The sequence below is a fragment of the Bison bison genome, unplaced genomic scaffold (assembly GCF_000754665.1).
Source record: "Bison bison bison isolate TAMUID 2011002044 unplaced genomic scaffold, Bison_UMD1.0 scf7180017864498, whole genome shotgun sequence".
NCBI classification, from domain to species: domain Eukaryota; kingdom Metazoa; phylum Chordata; class Mammalia; order Artiodactyla; family Bovidae; genus Bison; species Bison bison.
In genome coordinates, this window is record NW_011495057.1 from 1,348,934 (window position 1) to 1,356,040 (window position 7,107).

General features: G+C 34.8%; 1 protein-coding gene across 1 annotated transcript in view; it reads left to right on the forward strand.

Annotated features, from left to right (window-relative positions):
* Window positions 1-7,107, forward strand: part of GREB1L (growth regulation by estrogen in breast cancer-like) — a 225,419-nt gene that overhangs the window by 95,197 nt on the left and 123,115 nt on the right. The window lies entirely within an intron of this gene.

Consider the following 7,107-nt stretch of genomic DNA (forward strand, 5'->3'; position numbering starts at 1 on the left):
TTTGGGTTTTTTTTTTTTAATTTTTATTGGTGTATAATTGATTTACAATGTTGTATTAGTTTCAGGTGTACAGTGAAGTGAATCAGTTACATATATATGTATATCCACTCTTTTTTTTTTAGTATTCTTTTCCCATATAAGCCATTACAGAGTATTTAATAGAATTCCCTGTGCTATACTGTAGAGTCTTATTAGTTTTCTATTTTATATATAAGAAACTGCAATATGTTTTATGACCTTGGAAATCACACATTGTCACTTGTTCCATATTTTACTGGTCATGTAAGTTAGCCCTGATTCGACGTGGGAGTGGATTACACAGCAGGTGGGAACCATGGGGCCCATTGGAGGATGGCTACCGCATCCTAGATCCTGCAGAACTACCACATTTCATTGCTGGGCGGAGTATTATGGGAGTGCAGAGGGAACTAAGCAGCAGCAGAGGGAAGGAGGAAGACCAGAGAGCTGTGAGATGAAACCCAGCAGAAGAGAAGGAAATTTCAAGAAATATACTCAGGACATGTTAGACGAGAACCCAAAAAAATGTTCACTGGATTTAGTGACAATGAACAAAAGCTCTTTCTTCATTAAACATTTATTTGGCTCACCTGCCCTTGTAACATTTTTCAAAAAGATGTTTTCCCCATCTTTTCTCTGATAATCTTCCTTATGAATTTATGAATGTTTTCACAATGTTCCCCCCAAATTTTACTGTTCTTTTGATTGGAATTGTGTTATTATTTTGTTTGAGAAACAAATATTTTTACAATTAGCTTTCTCTGTAAGAAACGCAGCATATTTCTCTGTGTGTAAATTTTCACTTATGTCATCCAGCTCATCTTTGGCAATTGAAAAAATGATGTTATCACAGATTTGTCATTAAGACGAGTCCTGTGCGTTCTTCATGTTGTCCGGTTGTGAATGGGATCCTTTCCCTTCCCCCATTGTAATCGTAGTGTCTTCAATCTGGAAATGTATTACTTTTACCTCTCATTTTATGGATAAAGAAAGATGCCCAGAAAAGACAGGCGACTTGGCTACGGCCGAAGGGTTGGGAACCACAGATCTTAAACATCCAAATTGTATTGTCCTGCGTTACTAGGAAATCAAGTTGCTTACTTAGCTGGTCATACCTTGTTAAAATTACTACTCCCTGAACTATCAGTTTCTTTGTATCAGATTTCAAAGTAGCAGCAATCATTTCATAGCATACCTCCAATTTTTAGCATCATTGCTTTGAAATACAGTGTCATTACTTGAGGAACTTCAGCTCATCTCCATTCAATTCTCCCAAGACCTGATTCCTACCAGACAGGAACTATTTCTTCTTTGAGGTCTAAATAGACCTAACAACCTATTGCACTGAATAAATATTTAATGAAGATTGAATATTTCCTCTGTGGTGGATCAATTACTCTTGCTGACTCTCTGAGGAAAGCTTTTTTTTTTAATGTCATGTAGTAGGTTAAGAAATTTGTTTTTCTGAGTATTGTTATTAGTGACAAAGTTTGTTTCAGTGATATAAAAAGTCATGTCCCTTTGGTTTTTTCATTTATCTGTTCTTCTTGATTTATATGTGCAGTTTGAATTTTTATGTTATCTCATACACAAATCTGAGATTCGTTGACCTGGTAGCATGCAATAAAGTCATTTGCTGTAAGAGTTGGTTTATTCTTTGCTTTTAGAATTTGTAGTATTTGGAGCTCTAAAAGTGAAAACTATTTGCTAATGAGGTATAAGGATAGTTAGATATTTTTATTGATAAATAGCTCCAAAAACGTGAATAACTTTTCTTTGAATCAACAAAAATTTGTATTTCTTGTATTTTTAACTATCAGGGCCATATAATTAATTTTATTCTTTTAAACTTCTCTTAACTGATATTAGGTTTAAATGAAATACATTTATATTTGCCTGTGGAGTCTCTAAACTTATAAAGTTAATGAATAACGTGAAAGTTTTCATATTATAAAATCAGAATTACTATAGTAGATTCATTTAGGGCAAGTTGTTAATGTGGCATTCAGATGGAATTTATCAGAATCAATCAGAAGAACAAAGCCCTGTCACTGAAATGAAAATAGAAAGCAATGAGTAGGTAGGGAAAAGAGTGTATATATTTTTCATCTTCTCTGTATATTAGCAAGCATATGAACATAATTTTGAAATAGGAAATTCATGCCCAGTGACAAAATGTTCTCCATGTTTAAGGAGTAACTTCACTGCTTCCCATCTGATAAATTCTGCTACCTTTATTTCAACTTAAATAACTGTTGACATTGTTTGGTATTTATTTTACTAGAGGAAAATTGTGTGTGTGGATGTCAGTTATAGTACAAATTTGATAACAAGTGTAGAATAAATCAGTTGAGTCATAGTGGTCTGCTATCTGTTCTTAAGGTCTTTCTGACCCAGGAGTCTGTGACCTGTGAAATCTCCACATTTTTGGATTTGCTAAGACATTTTACAATGCAAGGGTTTAAATTTACATGAACATCACTACAGGAAGTTGGCTGATGTAGCCCAAGATGTAATGGATATCAAAGTATAAATTGGGAAAAGTTTAAGAAGTTCTGACAACAATCAACATGGGTGAGAAGAAAAAGGCTTGAGTTAAAGTTTCTTTCTTCTTCAACTTATTACAGCAAAGAGAACCTGAAATTTAACCTGGTATTTTCAATGCTGTGATTATTACAACAGCATTCCGTTTTGTGAAAGCATTGCCAAGAAAACCCTGAGTTACAAACTGTTCTTGCATCTGATTGGAAAGGGCATATGAGTTGTTTATAAGGTACTGAAGATCCAAAGCTGCACAAATGAAGGTTGAGGCTTAGGGGGGAGGGTTCGAGTCAGGGAAGGGAAGCTTCCTAGACATTACAGCTCTGTCCAGAGGCCAAATGGGAGATAAATCACTGCTGGCCACCTCTCTTATTATTGAAATGGTTCAGCCCTGGGGTTTAACTGAAGGCCTTACAGGGTTTTGAAGTGCAAATGGGATGGCGAAGGGTAAACCCTTTTAGGGTTTCATTTTGATGGATTTTTTTCCTGTGTGGATTTCTGGCACTGACTGTGATCTGGATGAGGCCCTGAAAAAAGGAAAAGTTTTGTTCTGTTTTTGATCAATCAGGCAATAAGAACTTTCCACGGGGGTGTACTTTTCTTGCGTGCAGTATTGATCCTATTGTGTCTTAAAGTAGGCCTTTTAATTGGGTCTTCTTTTTTTACTTTCTGCCATGGAACTGTCATTTCAAGGTCACGTCTCTCTCTTGATATCAATGCCAAAATTTGAGAGTGTTGAATGAGGTGGCGTTTTTGGATCAGGGTTCTAGGGGGACAACTTAGGGTCAGTGTGTGTTAAATAAAGCTGTCTAGTTAAAGATCATCCATATTAGAACAAGTCCTTTCATATTGATAAGCAGTCTATAATTACTTAATCTTTTCCCCATTGATCTACCTAATTGTATGCGTTCATTTAATTATTTTATATACATATGTTTTTCCAGTATTAAAATAAGGATCAGAAAATTCTGACATTGTGAAATATTTGTGTTGTTTGTACAGGTACACTGAAGTGTTTGAGGAAATAAGGGAGACATAAGATAATGTTAAAGAAAAAGATATGTTGATTTATCAAGTTAAAAAGTTTTCTTTTACCCCACAAATATTCTACATGCAAGAGATAAAATAAAATATCTTTTAAATTTTATTTTTTCTAGTAAAGTAGGGATGAGTCATTAGCTTCTCCAAAGAGAAAGAAGTGTAACTTAAAAGTTTTTTGTGCAAATTTTTAAAAAAAAATTAAAATATTTGTATTAAAGAAATGCCATCGTAAATGCTGACATTTCTTCTTAGAAATAAGGCTGACAGACTTTTCTCGAGCATTTGGCTCTTTATTTTAGATTTAACAAAGGTATTTGTATCATTTACCCTGCTCGAAAATGATAATGCATTTAGGTGCAGCAGAGTTCTGTGTTGCTTGATATCAATTATAAAAAGGGCTTGTTAGTCTTCATAATTGACATTGATCACAATGTTCTTAATTGCTCTCCAAGTCAGTTTTTGTTTTTCTGTTCTAAAATTTCCCTTCATTGTATTTATTTAATGTTAGAAATTTAAAATTAAATTTAAATGTTAGAATTTAAATTTGCCTTTTGCTGCATGAAGATTTTAAATAAGATTCTTTTAAAAATGAAAGCAACCTGCCCCCTGCCCCAAACCTAGATGGTATCAAGCAGAGTCCCCTGCATCTACAGCATCCATTCGTTGCTGGGAGATGTTAATATGACCTTTTCTTTGTTGAAAAAGAGAGCTGTAGTCTTTCCCAGAATCCTCTTGTTAATAGTCTCTTTAACCCAAGTTGGAGGTTGTCTGATGAATGAATGGTGAGCTTTCTTTTATGAGCTACACATATTGTTGACATTGTGTCACACTGCTTTTTAATTTCTAATGTGTTTTTAATTTGCAAAGTATGTGTATCCTTTCACAGCAGTAGCGCTGAGCCAGCATTTTGGAATCTAGACATTGCTTTATGCAGACGAGGTGGATCAGGCTTAAGGATGCTATATCATAAGGCTTAGATTTACTGAAACACACTTGTGAATGAATTTCACTTTGAATATTGTTGAATGAAAGAAGATACTGAGAAAGGCTTTTCCCCCACAAGAACTTCTCTTGCCTCTTGGCAAGTGAATTGCCCCAATATAAAAGCGTTGAGGGGGGAAAAGTGAGCCGCAGAGTGAAAAGGCAATCCACAAATAATCACTCTTTTCTGCCTTTGATTGTGTCAGATTTTTTTGTGTGTGTGGCAATTGTTTTCTTTCTCGCTTAGAAGAGGTTTATGGTCCAGTGTCTGTCAAGTCAGACCCTGTCTTGAGGTTGCAGTTGTATTTCTCTCTGGAGTTCCTAGAGGTGATGTTATCTTTTGTTCACTCAGCAGTGTGGTCATTCCTGGGAGCATCTGTCACTTTAGGCATTACAAGATGGATGGGCCTCCAGTGAACTGCTGGTTGAGGCAAATGGTGAAAATAAGAAAAGACAAGGGGTTTCAGGGTCTGCAGAGAGGACAGACAACAAGGAAATACTGCTAGAAATCAAGAGTAAGCTGAGCAATAGAGGAAGAGAGAGCAAAGATGGATCGTGTGTCCTTTTATAAACATCTTGGAAAGCAGAGTCTCGGGGTGGCTGCTGTGATCTGAAGGGGACATCTGCAACATGGTAAACAGTTCTGTGCTTTGGATTTTCAAAATGTGTTTTGATATATATCTTTTTTAGTGTGGGGAAAATGTTGGGAGATTACAATGATATAGAATGTTTTATGTAAGGACTTTGCTGTTTGGATGTGGTAATAATTTACAAATTCTTTTATTGGTAAAATTTTCTTTGTATGTATTTTTTGTTATGCTTTCCTTCCTCTTTTTGTTTTCTTTCTTGTAAGCATTTGAGCATCTGCAGATAATAAAATGTTTGAAAAGTTTCAGCTACATAACTAACATCCTAACTGTTCAATGAAGCTTCTTTGACATTTTTGCAGGGGAATTCTGAAAATCCTGTGCTCATGCCTTAGGGAGGCTGAAGCAGATAGTAAGTTATTTTAAGTAAACTTCCACTTTAATCAGCTCTTTGAGGAGAAAAATATACTTGTTATCAATCTGTGAGAGCAAGATGGAGATTTTGTATTATAGTTAGAAATTCGTTTTGTTGGTGAAAGTCAAAATTTGTGAATGCCGGATGATCAAGAGTACCTTCTGTGGTAGAGAAGGGACAGGAAGGAGGTTAGCAAGCAGTAAGAAAAGGGAAGGAGGGAAAAGTATGTGGTTGAAAAAAAAATGATTTTGTCAAACTTTTTGGCATTCGTCTATGAAAAAAACTGTAGGTTGAAAGGCAAAGAAATGAAGATGATTAGAAGCTTTAAGCTTTACAAATGGTGGAGTGTCTTCCTTCTCTATGGGTGTAAATAATAGATGAAAGAGAAAGGGTGACAACAAAGGATCAGGTCGTTTAAGAGAATGTGCGCAGCCTGAATAGGGGTCTGTGGCCCGGGGCCAAAGGTCTTAGCTTTGAGTGTAATTAGAAGAAAATACAAAAATGTCATTACTAGCAGGTGAAGTGTGCAGCACGTGGCCAAAAATTAGCAATTTTAGACTCTGAAGCCACTGGAATTGGATTACTGACCTTTTTTTTCCTTTTTTTTTAAATCATTAAGGTCCTTGTGGAGTCATATAGTTTCATTGGCAGTAATGCAGTTTGACCTTGCTGACCATATGGGGTAATCTTAGGTTTGGATGGAGGGAGCAAGACTCTTGACCCACAAAAAGATGTCTACTTGTGGGTGGGTGGATGGGTGGGTGTGAAATGCATGAGATTGAAAATCCAGGTCTTGCATTTTTAATTGTGCTTTTGCCTGAAGACATTCTTCTGACTGTAAGGGAGGTAAGATATTTTTATTTCAAAATCTAAAATGGTTCTTTTCTCTCTTTCAAGTTGTCCTAAAAGGGAAATAAAGTGAAAGCTTTGTTTAAAGAAAATATACATTGATATTACTTTACATATTTTAGTACCATAAATATGCATTGAAACTAGTATATTCTTTTAAAAATCCTCTTTTATTTTCTCTTTAGACATAATGACAAAATAGAAACACTTCTAAGTTATGTATAAAAATCAGTGAAAAATAGTTCTTATTTCATTTTCTTCTTCTGACCATATTTTCATTGACTATAATCTACTTAGCAGAAGAATATGTTCACTGTAATTTTCAACCAGTTATATGTAATTATAATTATTTAGTTTAATTTCTTCTAGGAATACACTAATCAAAAGGATAGGAAACAGTAGTTGCTTTTATTCTTGCAGGCTTTGTTTGTTGGAAATTATTAAACCGTTCATTTCAAAAAGTTGAAAAATAATTTTAGTCAATATTGGTTATGTCTTAAATTTTTGATACTTCTTTAAGAAGATAAATTTTGATCTAGCACCAGAAATTATAAAACTCAAACTCCTTTGAGTAAGGAAATTATCTTTCACCAATTTCTCTCCTAAAAATAAAAATAATCTGTGGGCTTTAAGCATTATGGTAACACCTGTCCAAAATGCAGACTTAACAGATTT